Source organism: Atractosteus spatula, chromosome 2 (genome assembly GCF_055471065.1).
Source record: "Atractosteus spatula isolate fAtrSpa1 chromosome 2, fAtrSpa1.hap1, whole genome shotgun sequence".
Classification (NCBI taxonomy): domain Eukaryota; kingdom Metazoa; phylum Chordata; class Actinopteri; order Semionotiformes; family Lepisosteidae; genus Atractosteus; species Atractosteus spatula.
In genome coordinates this window covers 69,817,880-69,845,657 of record NC_142707.1, presented here as the reverse complement: position 1 = coordinate 69,845,657, position 27,778 = coordinate 69,817,880, and the positions used below count along the sequence as shown (strand labels likewise).

The following is a 27,778-nucleotide window of genomic DNA, read 5'->3' as shown; positions in this document are numbered from 1 at the left end:
GTCTGAGGCTGAGAGTAAACCTGATAACTTACACCTGAGAACGGTCTGGCTCGGGACGTAGTATATTCTGTTTGCCAGCAGCACTGTGGGTTTTTTTTGGAACATCGTTTTTTTGTGACTCCACATACAGTAGTCCACTTTAATACCGTGGATGGGTCTTTGTTTTTGGAAACTGACTTTACTTTGAAGACATTACTTCCTTGAAGGCAATTTGTTTAATGGATTGTGATACTTTGGAAATTGGGCATTTCTTCTCTCAACAAGTGCATCAATTATATTTTCCTTTTGGTTTAACAGACTGAGTGCACTCTTTTGATATTAACATTTTCCCAATGGTTATTACTTTATTCTGTTTTGGAAATTTGACTGTGTGCAGTATATGGTTTCAATGTATTTTGAAGTTCCAATCTGAAAAGGAAGAACCAAGTTTATTGTTCAATTTAGTGTATTGTGAAGGGTAGAACTGGGTACACAAACATGACATTTTGTGATCACTGGTAGGAGTACTATTGGAATTCCTGAACAGAATCTTTTCAGTTCAGAATCATTTTGGGTGGAGGCACCACTCAGAAGTATAACTTTTTTGTGCAAGTAACTCAAGCGGACCACATTAGCAACAATACGAACCTAGGTCTTGTTTTTAATGTGAATTTAATGTTATACATCTCTGGTTGGGATTACATATGTATTTAACATATTTACATATGTTAAAGCAACAAATGTCAAAACTGCACTAGGGGTCTGAATACTTTTTCAAGGCACCATACTGTATATATGAAAGTCTGAAGCAATATAATGACCCCCACAATTTTTGGTCATGAGAACCTTTTATATGTTAAGATAACACCGTCTTTCACCTCATTCAAGTCCACAGCTACAGCACTTCATCCATCTCTTTTCATAAAAGCATCCTTTATCATAATTATATTTCATTCCATTAATGAAAGGTCTGGAATTAGCCAAAACGGAACAACTAAAGACATTATGTCACATGAGTTTGGTTTAATGTTTTTAAATCACAAGAAATAAATGTTTCACCCCAAAAAAGTTCTACACCTAAACATCTTCTGCAGTATGTCATCTAAATAAAAAATAAAATAAGTTAGTTTATGGGTTAAATTCTGCATTAATACTACATCTAAAATCTTATCAGCATTAATGATCATAACCATGTGCAGGAAACAAAAACGGAAAAAAAAATAACCATAAAATTATAAAATTTATAAACATAAATATTTATGTCACTACAAGCAGAAACACAAAACATTTTGTTTGTTCATTCCTCTGTAAGATTCTTAATCTTCTGTTTTGCACTGAGGGTAAATTAAAGGGAAAAGTATAAAACAGGAAATCACAGTTGCATTCCATTTCACACTTCCAGTAGGTTTACACAATCACCCTTCAAACTGAAATCGCTGTATAAACACTGAGAAGGCACCTACCGCAGTTGGTGCTTTATGGTTTTCATGCATGGCTGAAGACCTGAAGCACAATCCACAGAGAAACACACAGAAAGAACTTTTTTTCAGAAACAGAAGCTTCCCCTGAGGATAATGTGACATACCAAATAATATCTGGCACCGCAGATAGTCTACTGCCAAAACAATGGAATAACTAAGAGCAGCATAGCTTTACTTTTTAAACAGGAAGAACAAAAACATTTTCTATCACCACAAAAATAAATGAAATGCAAAACAAGACATTTTAGCTTCTTTGCCGGACCTTTTTTCATCTCCTTAAATTGGAGCAAACGTCACTCTCATTCTGAAGTCAGGACCAACTTAAGACTCAATAAAAAGATCCTGTTTCAACATGCTCTCTGATATTATACAGTAGGATTTAACCTTTTCAACACCAGAGCAAGGTTTAAGTTTATATATCAGCTTGTGTGAACCAGCTCCTCAAGGTTTAGAGCATTACGTAAGAATAAAAGCCCTAAAAATCCAGGAGATAGACCCTCATCTATGATACAGTATCTGTCACCCAAGAAGTGAACAGCACGTGTTTGTAGCACAACAACAAACATCAGATACTTTACTTCTGTAAAGTAACAAGGCAGTAGATGCAGAACCCACATTATTTTTTTTTTATAATGAATAAAGGAAGTGGTTCATTGCATTAGTTCCCAGGCAATGGATTCCCACTTTCTTAAAGTGTCACAGCATTACATTAACATTGGCTCATATAACACTTTCCCAGAGTCCCAACCATTTGATGTCAAAACGGCCTTGATGACAGTGATCTCTGAAGATCAAGGTTCTTGGCCAAACAATACAACCACATGTAGTTTTTATTCTAAAACACAGCTTCATGGAATGAAATGGTGTGCATCCATCCTATTAAGCATCTGAGACCATGCCTGTTCAACAGAAGTCATATCAAATGATTATGGTCAAATCTGTAAAACACGTTTTGGCACTTTGTTCTTTCACACAACCCTGTGTGAAACATGCCAGGGCAACAGTGGGAGAGGTTGCAAGGTTGTAAGGGGCAGAACGAGAAGAATGTCTGAGGTCATGATTACTTCATATAATCCCACTGACTTTTTGAAAGAGCAGGGGTGTTAACTCCAGATTCCTAGTGCAATTCTACTAAGATAAGATCATTGTATTAGCCATATACAAGTTCTTACATAAGGAATTTATCTTTTCACATAGCCCAGCTTGCTCTTCATGAGACACACAGATAGGGAGAGAAGCTTGGGGTCAGAGCGCAGGGTCAGCCATTTATACGGCACCCCTGGAGCAGTTGGGGTTAAGGGCCTTGCTCAGGGGCCCAACAGAGAAGGATTCCTCTGCCAGCCACGGGATTTGAACCAGCAACCTTCCAGCCACAGGCGCAGATCCTTAGCCACAATGCCACTGCCCCACCCTACATACATCACTATGCAGAACCCAAACTACAAAAGAAGGGCCCATTACAAGTAAAAAGGCATCAATTTGCTGACATTCCCAAGCAGCCTAATCAGGAATTTGTCTCTGCTGGCAGTGCTCCAGATTAAGACCATTACATTATGTTGAAAAAATCAGTGAAGCAGGTTAGAAAGACGCTCAGAGCTTGAGACCCAGTGTTAAGCAAGAAAGGGATAATTAATGCAGACTGGCAGATGTGAAGAGCTAATCCAGTTATGCTGCAAAGAGCCTGTTTGGCTTTGTTGAGACCTTTGCATTTCAGTCTTTAGAAATTAGATGAAACCACAATATTTTATTTTCTCAATGTTCTGAAACATGTAATGAGAGCAGATGCTGTTCCTCTGAGTAATCACTGCTGTGCAGAACTGGAGTTTCTGTTAATTGTTTCAAGGTGATAAACAGAAAATTTATTGCTCTAGCAAAGCAAGAAAGAGAATAAAAGGCAGTTTTATTGTAGCTATTCATTGGCATTCTGAAAACCCCTCAAAGAAGTTAAAATGTTTCAGAACAGCCTTTTGAGAGCATATTATACTCTACCACCCTCAAATTCTTACAAATGCAGTCAAAAGAAATAGTTCTCTAGTTCAGTTCTTTAAGTATTCTAATATAGATACTTAAATACAAAAGTAAACTAAAAGTACATTATTTAGCTATGATAAACACATCATTAAAAAAGGAATAATCTCCTCATTATATCAGAATTAAACTATTCTCAGCTTCTAAATCCTTCTTCTAGACCAGCTTGCCTCAGCTATTCTAAGAGAGAAAAAGACAACATCATACATACAGTACTGTCTGTATTCACGTGTGGATATACAGTAATTGCACAAGGCTCACTTTACCAGACTGTGTGTGTTTAATGAGCAGCTTGTAAGTAACAACCCATTAAGGACCACAATTCCACATTACACACCTGCTACCTCCTCTCCCCCCAACTCTGAATTTCCTTCAATACATTCCCTCAGGAGCGTCTTGGGTTTTATGAACAGTGAATGAGATACACTTGTAAATTGATTACAGTGCAATTTGTGGACTAAAAAAATCAGGAATTCCCTGATGAATATTGTAAACATCAGCAAATAAAGTATAACTTTCTGCTTCATACACAGCCATACATATAAACACCATCACCCTCTCCAGCTATTTAAGAGCTGCTTTGCTGTGATGTCTTGGTCAAGTTGCAAATGTGAGAGCTATGAAGCCCATGCTTTCATATTCATTTGCTCTTCATTCTTTCCAGGGCCTCTTCAGGCAGGTAATTTAGAATTGTGGTAATCTGGTGAAACCACACAAGGCTTTTCCAAAAATAATCCCAGTGAGTAGCTCACTAGTGTAAGCACTAACAATAGCTTGCAATTTGAAAATGATCACATCTGCACCTGACTGAGGATTTGGATAATACATAAGATGAAATGTATAAATCTGTTTTAAAACTAACATGATAGCAGATGGGAACTTCAGCTACAGTAACACATGGCAGGCTGATGCAGTCTAATAGTTTACAAAGTGAGAAGCATAATGAGCAGGGATAAATCTGTCACTCTGATTTTCTGAAATATGATCTGCTGTTACCGTAATCCCAGAAAGATTTCTGCTTTATTTTAGGTTAACTGGCTTCTGTAGACAAGGAACTTGAAAAACTCTTCAACTGTAACCTCAGGGAGTCACTTAAGAAACCTTATAATCACAAAGCATAAGAACACTCTTTAAATTGAATAAGTAGGACGTAATTATAAAGATTGCTTAACAGTAGTGTTCCTTTGTCTTTGTCCTATTCAATTTATTTGTGCACTTTAAAAGTAGTTCTTTGTAATTACACCTGTGTATTGAATACGAGAGCAGAACAACAGCCTTTCTTTCTTAAAGGTTTATTTTCCTGTTTAGCTGTCTGCATGATTCTCTTCAATGGGGTTTAGCATATCAGGAACACAACCTAGTGAAATACAAAAGCAATGAAACAATGACTTTTGTCATTAAATACTACACTCCATAACTCCTACAGATAATACATTCCACAGCTCTGCCTTTTCATTTCAATTTTCATATCACTTTAATCGTGTAAATCTCTCCAAAAAAGCTGGACACTCACACATGTTTATTTAAAGGCAAGAAATAAGCTTTCTATCAGACTTTAATTTTACTGCCCTAGAGGAGATTTCCTGCTCATTATTTATTATTTGCTCTCACCACCATAATTTCTGTTACCCTGTAATTGAATCTGACAAGGTCTTACTCACATTCCAGGGAAAAGGAACATTTACCCTTTTGTTTCTTACATCTACTTACTGTAAACACCACAACTAAATGTAAACACCACAGCTGAAAGTTCTTCTGGCCGACATCTTTTTTTTAGTTACAGTATATTTCAAGAGTTTTAAATGTCCTAGTTGAAAAATACACATCCAGTATGCATATTATTAAAAGCAGTTTTTGGTTACATTGCAACATTTCTGTACTGTTCTTTTAGATGTTTAAGCAGTGTCCAGAGGATTCTCTCTGCATACGAAAATAATAAAAAAAAATCTTCACAAGCACTCGATGGCAGTATCATGAAGTTTACATTTAATATACTGACCTACATATAGTCCTGTGAAGGACTGATGTCCCATTCAGCCACAGTCCTGCCCTGTGCCCTCTGTTTTGTGGGACTGGCTCCAGAACCATAGGAGAATAACTTACCAGGAATAACTGCCTTCCTGTTAATCAATGAATGGACCTACACCTAGGTTTATTTTAGATTTTAGATGATTACATTTCAACTAACTTTACCTTCAGCGTAGATAAACGTGAAGACTCATGAACATGGGCTAACTCTGATGGCGAAAGAAGCACTGAGCACAGCCCTGGCACTTTACGTTGGATGAGCTATGGAGACTGCTTGCAGTTTTAAAAGTGCAGTATTAAATTGCAGTCTCTGTCTACAATGATAATAGCTTGTTTGAAGCTTGTTAGGCAACACCCCTTTTGCAATTCCTAAGAGGAACACCAAATTAGACCTGGCTCTAAAAGTGTCCCTCATTCCTGTGCTATACTGTATGTGAATCGATAATCACAGAACCTCACAATTGGATATCGACTCATGAGACTAGCCATGCTTTATTAAGCCTGTTACACGGCTGTAAAATTCTATAATGCAGAGTAAAAACAGAGTGCAAAACGGTACAGGGGTACTTACGGTGACAGGACCCGGAAAAGTTTATCCTTTCAGCCAGCAATGTTGTGTAGCAGGAACATCTGTACAATGCAAGGATGATCGCAGAGTGCCAGCGAGCCAGTAAGACGACGTACACGGACAGCTGGAGACAACAACACCCCCTCAGTATTCACCCGTAGCAAAACACTTCCAATTTACATGTCTATAGCCACATCCCCAGGCTCTGTCAGCGTAATGAATGGCGGTGGAGAGAGCTGCTCTCCGCTCTGCACTCTCAGCCAGGCCTGTGTCTGACTCTGCTCTTGTGTTCTGCTGGGGAGAAGGGCTGGGTGGGGGGTGGGAGGGATTTTAGCCGTGGTGCTTGGCTAGGCACCTTGGGAATGTTTATATTCTCTGGTACTCAATCAGTGTGACTTAGGAATTCTCTTTCAGTTGCTGTCTAACCACAGTCAACCTTCTCTGAATGGTTTAAGACTTAATCTCCTTTTCATTTGAGGCTGTTCAGAGCTCCCCAGGGCCTAGCTCGTGTATTAAGCCAGCACAAAATGACCAGTCAGAGAACAAAACCTCTACTTTTAATTTTAAAACATAAAATCTTTCAGTAGCACAGAGAACTTTTTTCCCTCCACATTCTCAGTTCTTTTTATTCCTTCTGAACCCAGAAAAAGTGGTGCTGTTTTTTTTTTTTTCAAATGGAAGGGCCCATGCACTTTCATTGTTCGGTTCACTCAATGCGCTGTACGGAACGCCTCTGCGAGAGGTTTTGTTCAGGAGCGCCCTGGGGGTCAGGTGAAAACCATGGGTCGTGTTGTTTGGAAGACCACCACCATGTTTTTTTTACCTCAAGGAGGGGCAGTGCCTCCCTGGAATAGAAACAGATGAACATGCCTAACGTTTGTACTTCCTTAATGACATTGGCTACAGTACGTCTCTCAGAAATCACAGCACATCGAAAATTACACCACTTATTTGCTGCACAACTGAAAGTCTTGTGGTCATCGTGGAATAAAGTATTTACTTGTGCGTCAATGCTGGAGATCAGTATTTAAGCAATTCCATGCTACATGTAGAATAGTTGTTGAAATAGGCATAGTAGTAGGTATATTAGTAGCGGAAAAGGAGTATTTTAATGAAATCACTAAAGACTGTACCCGAGAATGGAAAAGGCATATTATAAAAATGGGGAACATTTTACTTTTGACTTTATGAAGTTACTGGTATTTAATTTTATTACAATGGTCAAAAAAGCTAGCATTTGTAATTCTCAGAACCTAAACAACAATAAGTAAAAACTAAGATGTTTACTGAGCTGTGCACAGGTGGGCTGGGAAACAGAGGATCACTGAGGGTCATGGGGTGAAACAGGTCTGCAGCCTGAGCCCAACACTGTTCAATACCTAAAGTATATCAATGAGCTAGCAGTGATGTGGGTACAGACTGAGCTCCTGGCCCATCACTGTTCAATACCTAAAGTATATCAATGAGCTAGCAGAGGTGTTAGAACAGTCTGAGCTCCTGGCCCACCACTATTCGATATCTATATCAATGAGCTAGCAGAGGTGCTAGAACAGTCTGTGTTACGCGTTCTGCAAGCACCCACACGGTTCCGTATTCCATCCGCTCTAACAAACATCTTCACATTCCCACACGCACCCACTTCAACAGACGCTCATGCCACAGCTAATCTTCCCATCACCTTTCACTCCCGTTAGTACTGTAACCCTTCTCTTTTCCCTGACCTTCGCTCACTAATTCGGATCCTCTTCAGAGCTCCCTAGTGCGCGCACCCATCTTCTTTTGGTTTGAACTCATCGTTGCTTCCTGGACTCTCGCCTGTTTCTGACCTCGTCTCCGTCCCAGCCCGGTTTTTGACTTTCGCCTTCCCATCGGTTTTTTGAGAATAAGGACTTGTGCTTTTTGTAACTTTTTCTATAAAGACTTCCTGTAACAGGGTGGGGATATCATCTACAGTACTTGAGCCCTGCACAGGGTCTTTATTTTTCAGCATAACGATTGGTAACAGATTAGTGAGCCTGAACATGGACCCAGTGAGCCAGGAAGATCCCTCTGCTGTTCTTCAGCAACAATCTCAGGCTCTTGGTCAACTCACTGCTGTTGTTCTGCAACTTGTTGACAACATTGCTCAGGCACTGCTGCCACAACCTGTGGCTCCCTTACCAACTCCACTCCTCCACTCATCTCCCCCCCCCCCCCACCCTGGAGAAATTTGAGGGTGATCCGGCTAATTGCCAGTGTCTTATGACCCAGTGCTGGATGGCTTTTCATCTCCACCCTGACTGTTTCCCTACTGACAGGGAGAAAATTGCCTTTATGGTTTCAAACCTGAATACTGAAGCAGAAAGAGAGCAGGGCTTTCTAAGCCATGTGAAGGAGGCTCTACAGTATCAACCAACGAGGGCCGACCCTGGGCGTAGGCGAACTAGGAGACTGCCACACACAAACACACTGATATGCATCAACATCAACGTATTTTTAATCGGCACGCTCAAGTGTGAGCGAAACATTCTCTATAGCGGCTCCTTCTGTGGCTGCTGTGGATTATCGTAAGGGAAGTCAATCAGAAAGTGACCAATCATAATCGAGGACGTAATACGTTTCTGAAGCTCAGGAAAGTAGAGTGGGATAAGCGATCTCTCAGCAAAGGTATGCCAAATCAAGTCACTGTAATAATGCTTTTGTATTTCATTTGGTTGTGAGTCTGTCAGATCCATGTGACTACTGAATGGATGACAAACCACATTTTCAAGCTAGACACACGTAAACTACTGGAAGCAGTCTCCAAAAGTACTCATCTAAATCTCTTTACGAGACGTTAACACATTTCCCGCCATTGTACACACGCGGTGTGGGTCGCCTGGCTAAAAATCGGCGCTGCCTGGGCAAACAAAAGAAAAAAGAGGAGTTTTTCAGAGCTCCAGCTGATTAAATCACACCTGAGGTCAGCCCTGGCACAATACAGAGCAGAGCGGTTGTTCAACTCATCCAATTTAGCCAATAAAGGGAAGATTACAATTGGTAAATGCTGAGGTGGGACAAAAACCTGGAGACACACAGGCTGTCCAGGACCAGGATGGGACGTCCTTACTTTAGATGGGGTGGTGTGGTAGTTTTGTGGCTAAGGATCTGCACCTGTGGCTGGAAGGTTGCCGGTTCATATCCCGCGGCCAGCAGAGGAATCCTACTCTGTTGGGCCCCTGAGCAAGGCCCTTAACCCCAACTGCTCCAGGGGTGCTGTATAAATGGCTGACCCTGCGCTCTGACCCCAAGCTTCTCTCCCTGTCTGTGTGTCTCATGGAGAGCAGGCTGGGGTATGCGAAAAGACAAATTTTGCAAACAATGCAAAAAATTGTATATGGCTAATAAAGTGATCTATACAGTCTCAGTGGACTGGTCCCCATGAGTATCAATCACGCAATGAGTCGGTGACTGTCACATGAAGGTGAAATTGATGATCTTGCCTCCTGAAATCTTTTTTAGAAAAGTTTTTCCATCTTGCTCAAGCGTACCTCCCTTGTTATTTAGAGCACTTATTTGCTTACTTAATTACATATTCCTACAATCCCTTTCTACGCAGGTTTCAATGCAGTAATCTGTAAGTTCTGATTTGCTATAATTTTGAGTAACAGAGATCCTGTTTATTGTTATTTATTGTTATTAATGTTCCCATTTTAGACGTTCAAAGTTAACATACTCGTTATCTTTGTAAACTTTGTGCTTCATATTCTTAGTTGTAACTTATTATGTGGTCTTTAAAGCTGGCTAATATGTTTTCTAGTTATATAATTCATTGATTTAATTGTTAGAAATAGTAAAATACGGTCATGTGGGGAGTAGATGATAATAGTAGTGAATGCACAAATCGGGATCTGGAGGGGCCCCTTTCTGAGATTTTGCCTAGGGCCCCCAAAATGCTAGAGCAGGTCCTGCAACCACCCCACAAAAATCTACCTCCAAACATTTGAAAGCGCAACCCAACACATGGCTCTATACGGCTGTGAGGTGTGGGGTCCAATCACAGAGCAGGGTTACACTAAACGGAACAAACACCCTGTAGAAGCCCTGTACCGGTATTCTTTAAGGACATTCTCCATGTGCAGAGAATCGCCACTGCTATTCAATATACAGAAGGCAACAATACAATATTGGATACACCTCAACAACAGTGACCAAAACTACCACCACAAGGCCCTGCTGACCCAAACGTTGAGCCCCGAGAAGAGCCAGCTCAGCCAGCTGGTCCTGTGGTTCACTATCACCAACCAGCCTCAGGATATCACAGCTACAACAACACAACTCAAAGTCAACCCAATAACAGCACAAGCCAAATAGCACTACCTTACCCACCGGGCCACACGCAAACACAACGAAAAGCGGAAAGCTATAGAACCCTAAAAAGACAATAATACACAATAGCTGAACATCTAACCAGGGTAAGAGACAGCAAACAGAAATGGACACTAACATACAGTAGCACCGACTCGATGACCACAGTCTGACCACAGAGACTGAGCGACACAGGCAGACCCGTTTGTCCAGAGAGAACAGGCTGTGCACCCACTTGCACTTGTACCATCTGCAAACTGACAGACCATCATATTTTGCAGAAAAAAACAAACACTATAAATATAAAAAAGCTATAAATACACTACAGGAAATGCTGAGGCAGAAAGGGCTACTTGTTGACAAGACTTAAGTGTTCACACAACATGTACATTTTTAGGCAACATGGTGATGCTGTAAAAAGGCAACCAAATCTTAGAATATACAGTTAAAAACACAGAATTGAAATCAAAGGATGTTATGTTAAAACTGTATAACACACTAGTAATCCCTTATATCAGAATTGTGGTAATCGCACTGTAGAAAAGATATTGCAGCCATGGAATCAATCCAGAGGAGATACGATCACTTTATTGGCTATATACAGTACAATTTCTTGTATGAGGAATTTGTCTTTTTGCATACTCCAGCTTGCTCTCCATGAGACACACAGGCAGGGAGAGAGAAGCTTGGGGTCAGAGCGCAGGGTCAGCCATTTATACAGCGCCCCTGGAGCAGCTGGGGTTAAGGGCCCTGCTCAGGGGTGCAACAGAGTAGGATTCCTCTGCCGGCCGCGGGATACGAACTGGCAACCTTCCAGCCAAAGGCACAGATTCTTAGCCACAAAACTACCACACCACCCCATCTAAAGTAAGGATGTCCCATCCTGGTCCTGGACAGCCTGTGTGTCTCCAGGTTTTCGTCCCACCTCAGCATTTACCAATTGTAATCTTCCCTTTATTGGCTTAATTGGATGAGTTGAACAACTTCTTTCAGCTTTTCAGGTGCTGCTCCTTTAAAGAGACCTTGAGAACCCAGAGAAGCTCTGGTCCTCTAGGACCAGGATTGGACACCCCTGCAGGAAGTAGAGGCATTTTAAATCAACTGAACACAGATCCTGAGCCACAGTGCCACCGCTCCACCCACACAGTGAGTAACCAGATACAATCTGGGGTTGAAGGGAGAGTCCTACACTGACAGGGTGAAGAAACACTCTTCAGTCTTGAACAGTATTCAAAATCCACAAAGGCAATGAAAAAGTCAACCCAGAGGATTTCTTCAGAGACTACACTGGAGTGCATCTGTGGGAGTATGTGACAAGCTACCCAGCATGTTGCTGAAGATGATAGCCTGGCCGCTTTCAAAAAACAGCTGGAAGAGATCCTCAATTCACTATGACCTACTAAACAGGCCAGATGGGCAAAATTAACATTTAGGCGTATCTGATCCACAGTATAAATGATCTATGAATTTAAAACTCCCAAGTGTATTAAGTTTAACCTTTAGAGAGACTTGGAGCCTTTCCTGAGAACATAATTAAATCACTCAAAAACAGATATAAAGCCGTTAACTACCACAGGATAACAGGACTTGCCTGGACAGGATTCACAAACACTTCCTCACAGAAGAAAGAGCCATTACGAAGGGAAAGACGTCAGTCGCTGTTTATCACCAGCTGATACGGCTTTTCCTCTTAACTGCTTGGGCACAGATAAATGTTATCAAATCAAGATAAACCCAGGAGTCTAGCCCTGCATGTTGCATTTCCTCATCAGGAGCATTCAAAGTATACAAAAGGCAGTCTAACAGGGTTCACACAAACATTTCTGAAGCTTACAAAAGTAAAAAAAGAGCAGCAACAGATCCAGTAAATGCTCTTCTGTTAATTTCTATCAATCCGCTGTCTACCCGCTTCTTTCAACTCAGGGTCAAGGCAAGCAAGGGCACAAGGTAGGGCACGCCCTGGGTGGGACACCAGTCCATCACAGGGGAGACACACACAACAATCACACCAAGACCAATTAACTACCAATGTGCTTTCGGACTGTGGGAGGGTTTAAGGGCACCCAGAGGAAAATCACACAAACATGTGGAGAACATACAAACTCCACACAGACAGCACCCCAGGTCTGTAATTGAACCCAGGGCCCCAGCACTGCTAACCACTGTGCCATGCTGCCCCTTTGTTAATTTGCTTCCCTCAAAATATATACTCAATACTCTGACCTTTGGCAAAACACACAATGTCTCCTATTCTTGCCATGCTTTGTGGTATCCTGCCCAGCCATGTTCTGTACAGCTGGTTTATCACAAACTGGAGTGTCGGTGGCAGGTTTCTGATTGGAGTGCATATCTTCAGTCATGGAAGAAATACCTGACTGAATATAGTGAATCTACAGCAAGTGCAAGAGCCAGCTATGTTTCTTGTTATTGAGAATAATCAGAATAATCTCAGACACCTGCTTTCCCCCACCATCCAGATGATAAAGCCTTACAGCCTTGTAAAATGACCTGTCTCATCACGTCTGTGCAGACCTTTCTGGGGTTTTTGACAGTGAAGTTTGCTGATATCTGGCACCACACTCTTACCTCTTCACATGCCTCTGCAGCACTGCCTCCTTCTGTGGCTGACTTTGCCGGTTCTCCTCTTATCACACTTCACACAGACTGCACCTGCATGTCCTACTGGTATCACACCTCCAGCTTGTTTTATTTCACTCCTGCTTCTCTGCCTTCAGCCCCCTGTGTTTGACCTGACAAATAACCTCTTGTGCAACACTAGGCATTTTTAAAACAGTAGCAACAAACTAATATGGCTTTAACTCATCTGCATATTTTTCAGACAATAGCTAATTTGCCATTGCTTACCAAAATATAAGAATATGCCAGTACAAGTGCAAGTACATTTGTAATTTATTTCAATCAGGCTCTGCACAATTACACAGGACTCAAACTGCTCTTTTTACAGTTACTAATCTCCTCACAGCATCTGAAGTGTTATATTAACTCCCTCAGATATCAGCGATGCACTTGATACTGTGAATAATGACATTCTACATACTCAGTTGGATGATTTGTTTGGCACCTGTTTACTGCCTTTAAATGGTTTAAATCTTATCTTATTAGCCGATTGCAAACATTTAATTTCTCTTGGTGGTTTTAGTTCTGAGGTTGGACTTGTTACATCAGGTGTTCCACAGGGCTCAATACTGGGACCCCTGCTATTCAATGTTTCCCCAAATACTAAATACTAAACTTACATAGTTGGAACTAATATTTCCATGTGGATAAAACTTACATCTATTTTCAAACTTAACCAGACACCGAAGTACTTATTTTAAGTACTAAGTACCCTATTAAGTACTGATTACACTTTCTGTCACAGTATATACAGTAGTAAGATCTTAGATAGACAACATTTTTGTATCTTAATTAAGACTTGAGGTCATTTGATTGGGTTCTTCCTATTAGTTATGTACTAGATAACTTGTTACCTTGTACTAGTTAACCTTGTTAACTGATGGCACCTTGAGCTTGAGGTCCAAAATGAAGAATGATTGGGTGATTTTTTATCCTGGCTTGATTTTAAACCACTGCAGGATTTTGTACAAACTTTATTTTTCCAGATTGGAAATATTGCCAGGCTACGTCCTGTCTGCATCAGTAACTGGAAAACTGGTTCAAATGTTAGTATGTTCAAGGATTGATAATTGTAACACTCTAAACTTCACCTAGCGAGTTACAACATGCAGCATTCAGTAGCCTGAATCCTCTACAGACAGGTGATCTCATCACCCCTGCCAGTGTTCGAGCTAATTTAAAATGCCTCTACTTCCTGCAGGGGTGTCCAATCCTGGTCCTAGAGGACCAGAGCTTCTTTGGGTTCTCAAGGTCTCTTTAAAGTAGCAGCACCTGAAAAGCTGAAAGAAGCTGTTAAACTCATCCAATTAAGCCAATAAAGGGAAGATTACAATTGGTAAATACTGAGGTGGGACGAAAACCTGGAGACACACAGGCTGTCCAGGACCAGGATGGGACGTCCTTACTTTCCGTGGTATAGCTCCTCAATATCTGCCCAGTGTGATCTATGGACTCCCCTCCACCCCACCTCGGCTCAGCTGATTCCAGTCTGTTGTGTTGCAGCTGCTTGTCTACTTGTCTGCACTCCGTGCTTTTTTGTTGCTCTGTCCTAAAGCCCTGCAACACCAACCCCAAAAGAAATAAGGGACTCAGCCACAATGCGTGCTTTTAAATCTGTTGTGAAGGCCTACTATTTTAGAAAGGTTTATGTGACTACTTCTGTATTTGATTTGTTTCCTTCTCTTTGTAATTTGATTTTGTGCTTCTCATCTATCGCAAAAGGGATTTGGGGTGATTACTTTTAAAGATTCTATATTACATGAACATATGGTGCACCTGACATAGAAAGATCCAACAATAAAATGCTTATTTTCATGACAAATATTTCCCAATGGCCCCTTTTTTCTGCGAGCGTGGAGGAGGGGGTTAGGAGGTGGTCTGTTAAATAGAACAGAAACTTTTAATCTGATTTTAATGCAACTGTCATAGTGGTATACTGTAAGGTGGCATTGACAGTGCAACTCTGTCTCCTGACATTATGTATTGGTATGGTACTCAGGTCCACAGTGATGGGAAGGCAATGGAGGCAGTGGAGGCTCTGAGTGCTGTTATGGACACGATCAGATCCTTATTGCACTGTACTTCCATTACAGCTTTCTGTATTTATTGAAGGGAGGGAGTAGCACTGTCACAGGGGAGAGACTGGGGTCACAGGAGAGAGATAGGGAGGGACTGGGGTCACAGGGGAGGGACTGGGGTCACAGGGGAGGGACTGGGGTCACAGGGGAGAGATAGGGAGGGACTGGGGTCACAGGGGAGGGACTGGGGTCACAGGGGAGAGATGGGGAGGGACTGGGGTCACAGGGGAGGGACTGGGGTCACAGGGGAGGGACTGGGGTCACAGGGGAGGAACTGGGGTCACAGGGGAGAGATAGGGAGGGACTGGGGTCACAGGGGAGAGACTGGGGTCACAGGGGAGAGACTGGGGTCACAGGGGAGGGACTGGGGTCACAGGAGAGAGATAGGGAGGGACTGGGGTCACAGAGGAGGGACTGGGGTCACAGGAGAGAGACTGAGGTCACAGAGGAGGGACGGGGAGGGACTGGGGTCACAGAGGAGGGACAGAGGAGGGGCTGGGGTCACAGGGGAGGGGCTGGGGTCACAGGAGAGAGACTGGGGTCACAGGGGAGGGATAGGAAGGGACTGAGGTCACAGAGGAGGGACAGGGGAGGGGCTGGGGTCACAGAGGAGGGACTGGGGTCACAGGGGAGGGACAGGAAGGGACTGAGGTCACAGAGGAGGGACAGGGGAGGGGCTGGGGTCACAGAGGAGGGACAGGGGAGGGGCTGGGGTCACGGGGAAGGGACTGGGGTCACAGGGGAGGGGCAGGGGAGGGACTGGGGTCACAGGGGAGGGACTGGGGTCACAGTCCCACTTTTCAACACAGCACTACGATTCACTTACAGACAGAAAGAGCGTCTTCCAGTGATAACAGCTGGAGGCCATTTCCAACAGCAACACAGGAAATCAGATCTCAAAAAGACATTTCTTGCACCATCAAAAAATCCATCACAAATGTGTTAACAGCAGTGCTGCTACTGCTCTGTGCAACTAGAATCCTCTGTAATGTCTGTCACCTTGTTTATTATCTGGCACGATTAGGAAGCTGTCATTCACCCAGCCCCTTCCCATCTGTCTTTCCTTCCCACAATGCACCTCGGCGGGCCTCTGGCAACATCACAGGACCCCAGGGAGCTGTAGCAGTTGGCAGTGCTCTTTGTCCGAAGAGCAGAGGCCACATCTGCTGCTGTCCCATCGGAACACACCCATACTACTCACCCATGTCCAATTTATCAAAAAGAAAAGGTGACCTCCATGCTCTCTGACATCTTCTCCACAGGCTCATCATTCATCTTAAAACTATCGTGCTAGAAGAAGCCGAGGCCAGTGACTTGGGTAGAGTTAACATTTGGAACAGCAGCTCTTGGACATTTCATATCTTGCTTCTTTTCCGTGTTTTTTTAAATGTGTGTATTGGGAAAGTGTTGGGTTATTTTCACTTTCCATAGGCAGAATATACATAATGAACAGTTACATTCCTATAAATAAATTCCTTGTATTCCTATACTGTAGCACGTTTCAGCCTGGAGGATCCCAAAGTGTTTTACACATAACAGGACTTCATTTCACCCACCTCTGACACGGGTGACGCACACAAAGACTCACAAAAGCTCAAGCAGGAAAGCAATCGGATTTATCATCAAACATTCCATTCAAGAACGAGAAGAGCATAATTCCTGCAAAGTCTCTGGTGCGTGTCCAAGTATTTAACTAAAACACAGTTACTTTTCTTAATACCATCAAGGCTTTACAGACACTGAAAAGGAACTTTAAAAGGCTTTGTTTTCTTTCACTACTACACTAGGCGTAAAGCTGTGCCATTTGGAGTACCTTTGGCCTCTGGGATAATGAAGTCCCGGTATACGGTCTAGAGTGAGGCTGTCCATCCATAAGTAGAGCAGAGTGCACAGGGAGCAGCTGGGTGCCTGATTCCTGTGCTCAACACATTTTGCCTTAACATGTTGGCAGATGTGAAGATTTGCTGCCTATGTTTGCACAGCACTAAAATTCTCTAAAGCAGCGTTAGGCATAGCGGTGTTTTACACGCATGCTAAAATAAACAAAAACGGTTTCTGCATAAAAAAAACTAAAGAATCCGCATTGATCACACCCCCTCCGTTAGAAAGAAAAGACCAATCCGCCCACTCAAGTCTTTCGGTGTCCCCTTCTATTTTTAATTAATAATTCATTACGTTAGCTCACAGACCATGCAGCCTGTTAATAATTCACCTGGGTCTCAACAAATCTATTGTTCCAACAAAACTTTCACAACTGTATTTGCCTACCCAGACAGTGCCGACGCATTGTTATGAGCAAAGTGTTTCGTTGCAGATATTGCAGATCATGCATGCAACGACATTCCAAACGCGTTCTTCTGAGTTTAATACAGTATATCTCCTCTCATTTCCAGACGGCGTTTTAGACATAAAGTCGGCGCTGATTAATATATTCTATAGGAAGCACTCTGAGGCACCCAGTGGTATTTTTAACTAGAACCAATTTAAAAAAGCAATAAACTGTAAATCTAGCGTTCGGGAGGCTACGCCCCAATTCTTTTGCTCGTATCCTCAAGCAATACTGCAATCTGTTTCTATACCCTGCTGGGGAGCCAGAGAAACGTACCTTCTGGACACTGTTTGTAACTTCTGAAAGGTATTTGACTAGCACCTAAGGTTTAGAGCAGTGAGTACGTGAGAGAATGTAACTGAAAACAGTTATCAGTTCTCACTGGCATTTCTCTCATTTTTCTAGTGTTTAAGATGAAGGAATGACCATCAGTTCCATGTTTGTATCCTGCCACCCCCTACGACCATCAGACAACAAGAAATAAAGTGTCACACACATTTGTAGCACGTACATTTCCAAGTAAGCAGAACCCATTTAGTGCCATATACTGAACTGAAAAAAATAATATTTCATACATTGCAAAAATGAATAAATATAGGCTGTCATACGAGTGATCTTTATAAATTTCAGACTGTAAATGTCAGCCCTATAAAAAAGTTTCAATGTGTAAAGACACAGGAGAACGTGAGACTAAAACAAAGAAAAAGCAGATTCTTGCCTAAATATTCACTTTCACCGCACTCTTAAAGGTTCTGCATGTTTAATGACAAGCTCAGGCAGCTCAGGCAGCTGCAGGTTAACCGGTTAACACAGTAGTGTAAAATTGCAAAGGACGAGTAATATGACAGTATTTTATTCTAAGAGAAATAAAGTGATGGAAAACAAAACACGTTCCAGCATAGACTTTGTTAGCAAGAAGGAAGGAAGAGTGTGTGTGACAAGCAGTCTGTAAGTTTACACAGGCAGGACTAAGGCCTCTTCTGGACAAGCGGACAGAAACATCACCTCTCAGACTGCACCAGCACTCAGCCAGCCAATCCAAGCACCTGCACAACACCTGTCCCATTGTCACATTGTCTTGTCAGTGCCCTGTCTGTATTCCCACCGTAGACCTGGAGAAAGACATCTCGCTCCTCTGTATACCTGTATATGGCAGGAATGACAAATAAACTTGAGCCTGAACTTGATGTAGGTCCAAAGACTTTTAAACACAAGACTGTTTTATTTGAGTCGCGATAATAAAACTGCTCTGTTATGCCTGTTTGTTTGTCTCTGTCCACAAACCCCATCCCTTGCTGTATTAAAAAAAGCATTTTCACTGCTGAGCACCACCCTCCGTACTGATCTACACAGTCTGGAAACATGGAATACATTTTTAAAAATATTCACATCAAACAAATTATATTCCATTCTTGTCTTTGATTATGCTGTACTGTACACAGTATTTGAAATGTTACAGGACCCATTTAGTCGGGAATCGTGCACGCCTTTATGCACAGATACTAATGGGTGGAGAGAACTGAACACTGTTAGCTCCACAGGAGTGAGAGCCTCATAGCTTCTGTCACACAACACAGTGGAATACAGTGGCAATATAGTGGAAAAACAAAATGAATTTCCGTCCATTAACAAGCAGTTACCAGCAGAGCAGGAAACAAGGTAACCTCCAGTGCAAGGACAATGGTGATGTAATCTCAATACCTGCCGGTGAGAGAAGACTGTGCTCCCCAGTGACCCTAATAGTGAATAATCAGGAAATACCAAATTCATGGCTCTCCATTATTATTAACTTCTGCAAGCAGAGACACGGTAGTGTGTTTTTAAAGTAGGAACTTTAATTTATTAAATTACTGCCTTTGCAAGGCAACTTCAATGGAAAACATTTACTCAACTACAAAAAATGAAAAAAGAAACAGTACTATAAAATTATTTCTAGCAACAAAGTAGGATTTAAACAAAGACAGCTTATTTAAATATGCATGAGTAGTACAAATGCTATAAGGTAACTCTGCTTTGATGGTTTCAAGCAGTTAAAACACATTTTATGGAAAACACAAATAGCAATCCTTAAAGATTGCTCTCACCAGCCAGTGCAAACAAAAGCACCTGCGACGCAGGATGAAGGTGGAGGTCCTGACTAATCTGAGTGGGAACCTGAGGCCAGAGAGGATGGGACAGCCACATCCGTACTGTAAACCTCTGCCCCTCTCCCTGAGTCCCAAGAGTTAACAACGTCCCTGACAGTTCCCAACTATCCCAGCATGCTCTGCTGGGGCTGACATCACCTGCCCCACTGCCTGTCTGCTTGGAGCCCCATCACTGCCCAATGGGGGCGCTGCAATATCTACTGGCACTGGTCCAAAATACGTCAGCAGTGCTGTTTCTCAGATGGCTATGTTAAGATCAAAAGAGGTGACCAAACAAGCTGGGAAAAAAAAAATTGTTCCGTGTGCAACATTTTTCATTACAAATTCCAGCAGCTGTGAACCTCACACGCAGAAACCAAGTGGTTCAAGCAGGAAAATGTATTTTACAAACACATTATGTGGGCAAAACTATTGAGAACCTCTCCTCACCCACAGCCCTGCCCGTCTCTTCCCCCTCTCTGCCTGCCAGGGAGTGCCACTCCAAACAAAGGCTCACGCTGGAGGGGTGACTCCGATCCGTCATGATAGAGCAGAGGCCCTCCCCACGTCCTCTCAAGTTCCTCCAAGAACAGCGAAGCAGCATTTCAGGTAAAAGGGATGACTAATGGGAAAGGGAGGCCAGCACAGGTCCAGGAAATGACTGAAGCCAGAGAACAGCAAGATTTATGACAAGGGCTGCCAAACGGATAATGTTACCGGAATCCAGCAAATTACAGCTTCTGTACGAGACGGAGAAAAACAAAGTGTCCCTCTTTTAGGAGGTGGGCATGTGTGGGGCGCTGCCCCGGGGAGTACAGCTGAGTGAGGAAGCCAGGCTGGCAGGGGAAGGAGACAGCGCTTCCTCCTGGAAGTTTCTGACAGTAAACGTGTCGCCTTTAAGAGGCAACTGCTCGTATGTGACTGTTGACGAGAGAGCACACATCTGTCCCTGCCCCGTGTCGAACATGTTGGGGAATCAGTCCATTAGTGAGGTAATCTGACCCACCAGTTACTGTAGCTCTAATTTCAGTCCAAATGAACTCTGAGATTAGTGATACTGAAAACACCTCATACCTGACGGAAAGGCGGGGCTGATCGGTCTTGAGAATTCCTTTATTATTTTTTAAATCATGCAGATAGCTGATACGGCACATTTACGTACTGCATATCCAGCATGCATGCTCTTTGCCTGGATGGTTTTAAAAAAGGAATTACATTTCGGAACACTGGGACACAAGTTAAGCGCCAACAGGTCATGATGCATCTGCAAATACAGAACTAAAAAACTTTCACAATACAGTTAATGAGGCGGGAAGGAAGGCAAAAATGTTGCAGTGCAGATAAGTATTAGTCTAAAATATACCTGGTTTGCTGGCTTTCACATTAAATGTTGCATAATTTCAAAGAACCTTTTTTTTACCCATTTATGGGTAAATATGTTTATCAATAATATGTTGATCAATTTAGTGATGACACTTATACACAATACTATAAAATAAACTCATTAAAACAATTTATTGATATGCAATGCAACCCAGTCAATGTGTGTAAGAGGACCCCAGGCAGCTACCTGTCCTGTTAACCAGCTGTTCCTCCTGAAGGACAACCCACAAAAAAAATTATACTTCAATTTCAAATCATTTTTACTGCTAAAGTGTTTTAAGGACCTAAAATGTGTTTCCCCCAAATAATTTATTGCAGTTTGCAGTGTGTTCTTAAACAGCAGCCATGAGCTAACATCTTGTGAGATAAAAGTATGATGGGGAAAAGAGGGTAAGAAAAGCGACCTACAGTAGCTGTGATTGGGCGCTACTTTAATTAAAACACGGTACAGTGAGCGCTAAATCATTTGTAAAGTGTCCGGGGATCAGACGTTAGTGGAAAGATAGCCCCTTTGATGCAGCAGGTTGAGAACGCTGTACTGGCGCTTGCCTAAGGGATTTCTGGCCTTGTTATCTTCAAAATCCAGAAGGCGTGCTAATGAATCTGCCATTACTACAGTATAACCCCTGACAGAGACCACAGGGCATGGGCAGATCATCTTTCAATACAAAAAGCTCAGACTACCTTAACCTGTTCCTCACACAATTGTCCTATTCAATCCCCATTTACTCAGCAAATTCACCTCACACACGATTTTCTATTGTTACTGTAGGGCTGGGACTATCCAACTCTGTGTGCTTTAAGTTCTCCTGACTGTTACACTGCAGTGTGCTGGGACATTTAGGTATAAATGAGTAGTGGTGAGTAAGAACAGTGGGCAGTGTGCTCCTCAAGAATCCATTAAAAGAAAACATTGGAAACTTTCATCATGTTGCTCCCGTGGATCAGTGGTCAACAAAAAGAGTGAAATAATGGAAATCCATCACCAACCTCCATAAAACCGCTGGAAAAGTGTGAAACGCCTCAGGCAAACTCACTATAGTAAACACTTGTGTGGGATGCCAGTTCATTGCATGGCTCACATACAGTAGTAACAAACACACACACACACCCACACCAGAAGCCAGTCAACTCACTAGTCTGTCCTTGGACTGCGGGAGGAAACGGGAGCAGCCGGAGGAAACCCACGCGAGCACGGGGAGAACATGCAAACTCCACGCAGACAGCACCCCAGAAACTGAACCCAGGGCCCTGCAATGCTAACAACCGCCCCACCATGTTGCCAATGGAGTATTCATGTAGCACAATCGTTTTATTACACCTTTTCTGTTCTGAGTTGAAATAACCAACAGTCAGACCAGCGAGTATGCAATGGTGTAGTCTGAAGTTACTGTTACTGAAATCCAGTTTGCACAAAAACAAATCCTGACTACAGTATCTCTTCAGTATTCTCCAGTTTGTTATTGGATTGACAATAAACTACAGTGCTGTATTCAATATATATATACAGTACTGTATATTAATCCTTGACACACCCATCCCTTCTTCTGCACACACAGTTTGTTCAGGAACTTGGGTTTGAAACACAAGTTTGCTCTTGAGAATGTGGTTGATGATGTTAACAGAGGCAATAAGGTCACTGACAAGGTGGAAAAAGGGAGTCTTGCAAATATCAGTACATCACATATTGTGTCTGATATGCAGTATCTCGTCAGGTAGACATACAGTATGCAATGGAATGACCAGCTGTCTTAAAATAGGATGTTTAAAAGAATATAAGAGAATATGCAACAAACACCACATATCATGCTTTTATTCTTTAGAATTTGACTTTTTCTCTTTGGAATCAAACTTAAACACCCCGCTTTTTCCACACTGCTACATGTTAAAGCACTATACATTTATTGATGTTTTCATAGATCATGACAGGCAGTGAGTTCGGACAAGTACCAGCATTAGGGAGCGCTACAGGCAGTTGTGGTTAGTGCTTAGAGACACCAAAACGTAAGCTACCGGATATTTAGGGTTAGATATTTAAAAATAAGTGTATCAAGAATGGCATTAAATGCCATTGTTGTGATATCTGTAAGATATATTTATTGGTTTCCTACTTGTCATCCCAACTGCATCTTTATATTGAAAAAAACAACATTAAACCAATGTAAAAATAAGGAAAGGATTATTTGTTTCTTTATTTATACTTCATAAACAGTATATGGTATTATCTATACTGATGGAAAAAAGAAATGCAATACCTCCTGCTCCACACTGGCCCTCCCGTCTGCGTGAAACAGGCTGCAGAGTGACTCATCCGTGAAGAGGCCCTGATGCCACTGCTGACGAGTCCATCGCAGCCTCTGTCTGGCCCAAGCCAGTCGGGTGTGACGTCTAGGAGGTGTGAGCAGAGGGCCTCTGACAGGTCGCCTTGCTCTAAGACCAGCAGCATGGAGCCTCACTGTCCTGTCACTGAGGCAGGCATTGTGTCTGCTTGCAGTTTTAGCAGCAGTACGGGTGGCAGATCTGAAACGATCTCTCAGGTGGACCAGTCTTATGTGTCGGTCCTGCTCTGGTGTGGTCACTCGAGGGCGACCGGATCATGGACTCTCTGCAGTCGGGACACAGTGGAGAGGCTTACTCCATAGTGTCTGGCAATGCTGGCACATGACAGGCCTGCCTGCAGCATGCCAATGGCCCTCTCCCTTGCTTCTGGTGAAATTGGTGGCATTTTGGAATGCACAGAAAACTGACTAAGTGTGGCCTTTTTCTTGCAGTGACCTAACCTTTGAATAAAGGCCTTTTTAAAGGTGACCTGATCAGGCATTGTTCCACCTGGACCTCGTTGGGTAAAAGTGCACCTAACGAGTTTTCGTGGGATTGGCAAGTTGCAATGCCTCACTGCACAAGCTGTATTGCTGGTCAGTGGGTTTAAAACAAATTGACAACTTTTTGTGAAAGTACACAAGCTATAACTATAGTTTTCTCATTCCAGAAGATGTTGCGTTTCTTTTTTCCATCAGTATATATTGTATACAGTGGTAGTAGTACCCTAGAAGTTGTAATACATAAAACATCACAAGAAAACTTAACGTAGAACAGGTATGCCTCATAATTTGATACCAGGTAATTCCGTATTTTTAACGAAGCCTGCACCAAGGCGATACTGAAATCACTCTGGGCTTTAAAGATGATCTGCCGAAGATATGATCCAAAAATCTGACAGACTTTAACCTTGTTTTTGTCATGTGCAGAACAATACAGTGTAACAGGGAATACAGCGTAACAAGGAATACAGTGAATACAAAACAGGTTTCCCACCCATCGGGGAGAGAAAACTGTCACTATAAGGCTGGCAGGAGGCTCCAGAGCTTTAACGGCAAGATCAAAGGCTAATAACCAGACTTCCAGCAACTTCCCCTACCAACACCGCCACAGCCTGACTGCTGTTCTGAGCCCAGCGCTCAGGAGGCACGGCTGCTGTGCCACATCAAGGGCAGGCTCGGTTAGAGGTTCGCTAGGAAGAATTACAGTAAGTGTACTGAAAGGTCTGTGGAGTATTTTAGTCACAGTAAACAACCTGCTGGAGAGAGGACGAGGAGGCCAGGATGCTCCTGAGGAGTGAGGAGTGACCAGGGGGCAGCTGCGGAGGCGGAGATGGGGAGAAGGAGGGAGAGAAGGGGATCCAGTACGGGATTTATGGTGTTTCAGGAGAGGAAGTGACATCAGGAGTGATTGCGAATTACTGCCAGTGGAGTCTGACTGACCTTGGCTGTTGTCATCCTTCCTGGATTCCAGCACTGCTCAGTGGCTACTGTTTGTATTATTACCATTGAGCCCACCTGAGGCCGAAAGGGCAGTGTAGCAGAGGAGTGGAAAAGTCTCTGGACTCCTGACTGGCAGGCTGTGGGTTCGAGTCCCTGTTGCGGACAGTGCTGCTGTACCTAGACTGAGGTCCTTTACCCCAGTAGCTCAAGTCCGCCTGACTACAATACATGGAGGGAGACTGGAGGATGTTGAGGGGCTGTGTGATAAACTGCGGACTCATCCAGGCTGGGAGGTAGGAGCTCTTTGCTCATTTAATGCCCTGGGAAGCAGGATAAGCTCTGAGCTGCTGTGGCTTGAATCAGCTGTACCTCCACAATGACAAAACTGCAACAGGCCTCTCTTCCACTGCGGGATCTCCTCTTACAGTGTATTTATTCGATTATCACTGAGTTCTTGGGGAACCATTTATGTACAGTATGAGTAACGTAATAAGTTTCATATTGAGCTACTGTACTAACTAAACCTAAAATTTCTAAACATTAGTCTTTTTCCTTATTTAAAATCTAGAACCTTTCATTTTTAATTAGCAGGTTGTAATATTATATTATCGCAATACCACTTTTCCCTGGGAATAATATGCCAATCAAATTTAAAAATCATTCTTTGTAATCCTGTCTTTTATTACTGAAGACTTAAAGACTGTGCTAAATCTTTGGGAACCTCTGTCAAATTTACCTGCTGCTGTTTGTCAAGATTAATCAAGTTAAGTAAAAACTAGTTCTAATACTGTACATACCTTTCATTCTTGAGGAGCACTATTATGCTAGAATACACTATTTACTGTACAATATTACACAACACTAAAATGTCAGGCAGAATTTCTATAGGGCACTAACACTGTAAAACTCTTGTGTGTGGATGTACTCTAGTTAGGTGAATCACAAATACAGTTTCTAAATCCAGAGCCCTAATTATATCATTCAAAAGAAAAGACCAACCTGAATCAGGTACAAGAAGATAAGCCATCTGCCTGATTCGCTGCAGTGCAGATATGAGATGAAGTATTTTACAAAGATTCCTATGCTGTACTTGAACATACAGTAGGCATGCCTGTAAAAGGTTGCACTGGCTGAGCCCGTACAAGACCAGGCACTATGACTCTGCGGATTAAGATGCGCTTGCCCCACTCCACTCGCGTCCTGCGCTGCTCCGGACTGAGTCATCATCACAATTAGGGCCACGGAGCCTTCAGCTTCCCCCCCCACGTGTAATTCGACCTCTGCATCGCTGTCAACTTTCTCATTTAATTTTTTACAAGACCACTTCAACTTTAGTCAACGCCTTTACCACGCTTTAATAAAGCCAGGCATCAAAGTATAGATAACACCATACAAACGCAAATACTATACACTTTTAAATGCGAGCACACCAACCAGAATATTACAGGCTCTAATTATTATTTTACCGTAAAGAATAATACGCAGCGATCGACTGAATGTATCTGTGGTCACTGTATTGTGCTCATTCTTTCGTCTTTCAAATGATATCAGAGGAAGATAAATTACGCAATTCGTTTCCCTTCAACTTAGCACTCACAGAAAACAAGGCGTGAACATAAATTACTGTAAACGGTGAACGCAGTTACACGTTGCTTCTTCTCAGATACAAATTACTTGCGATAGAAATCTGACCAGCACACTTTTCTCTGCCCCTCAACTTTTAAACTAGGTTATCACGGTTAATCCTTAATCTGTTTTCGTACTGATATCGTGATTTTTACCTCACTTCAGTAGTACTACTACTAGTAGTGTCGATGAGGATACCAACACACTGTACACTCTACAATTTCCAATATACGGTGTAGTGAAGCAGGGCTAAAGCATCTTAAAATAATGTGTAAATAAAATGAAGCTAACGTAAAACCAGAACAAAAGTATACTACGATAAATTTGCAATGGCATACTTTCTTTACGATGCATTTAAACGGATACACTTGAAGAGAAAATAAATTACAACTGCGTGTACACGGCCACTACGTTACAACAACGATGCACATTCTTGCACATGTACCGTCTTAAACGTAATATTTCTGATGTGTATGTGTACCCACGGATTCTAAAAAGAACAAGAAACAGCATGCTTTTTTTTCTCGGAAGGATATGTTTTAAGACTCTTTAAAGTTCGTTACTAAAAGCTTTAAACTGAGCATAAACAAAACCGGTGCCTTACAAATGCTATGGAAACCCAAAACAGCCCAAAGAAAAGTCCCGAAGGGGACCTGAACTTACCCTTTGTGATCCTGACTTGCAAACGGGGTGTTTTTAAACGAAGAATAAACGCAGCAAGCACTTGATTTACAGCTGCCTTAATAACTACCCTGGTAGTCTCTGTGAGAACAAAAACGTGAAAGAAACTGAAACATTTCCAACTTCAGTGCGTTTATGCTGCCCGCTGGGAAGCCTATCATTAAGCGACCTCTAGCGCTAACAAATGAAGTGGCGCTTATTTTGAAGGTACCGTAAAACGTTTCCATTTTTTTATTCATCCGGTGCTTTGACTTAGCACACGAATTAAGAAGTGATATCCTTGAAAAGTATGACCAAACATATACTGTAAACATAATGTGCGTATACTGCGCTGATCACTGTATATGTGCACCGCAGTGTCCAGAAATTGTGCAGAAGAAAAAATTTAATTAAATGGAGTGTGATGCCGACGTGCCATTTGCCGCAAACGTTGGAAACGATCTAAATAAGATTAAAGGCGTCAACGGTTTAATTATGATTGAAGCTTAACTGACTTTATTGGCATTATTTAGATAGAGGTAAACGTATTTTGAGCAGAAACCATTTGCTTACTTTTAGCAAGCGTTCCCTTTTTCTGTTATTGGAAGAGCTATGATTTGTATATTTTCTGGGGAACGAGGGACAGAACATACAATCACAAAACGGAGATGTTTGTTCATTCATCCGCCGGAGATGAGTCACTCATGCTCTGTCCCTGGTCCTGAAGTTAACATCATTATATCGTATTTGTTATGGTTCATATCCCCC

General features: G+C 42.3%; 1 protein-coding gene across 2 annotated transcripts in view; it reads right to left on the bottom strand.

Annotated features, from left to right (window-relative positions):
• The window catches only part of ankrd6b (ankyrin repeat domain 6b), a 57,926-nt gene extending 30,723 nt beyond the window's left edge, over window positions 1–27,203 (bottom strand). The window contains exons 1-2 of one of the 2 annotated variants that reach the window (XM_088931840.1): window positions 27,014–27,132; window positions 6,088–6,208 (exon numbers count right to left, since the gene is read on the bottom strand). The gene's annotated coding sequence lies outside the window, so the exon portion shown is untranslated. Of the gene's footprint in view, window positions 1–6,087; window positions 6,209–27,013 lie in introns of both variants that reach the window. The other variant, XM_088931833.1, reaches the window with a different exon arrangement.
• Between the last annotated feature and the right edge of the window lie 575 nt (window positions 27,204–27,778).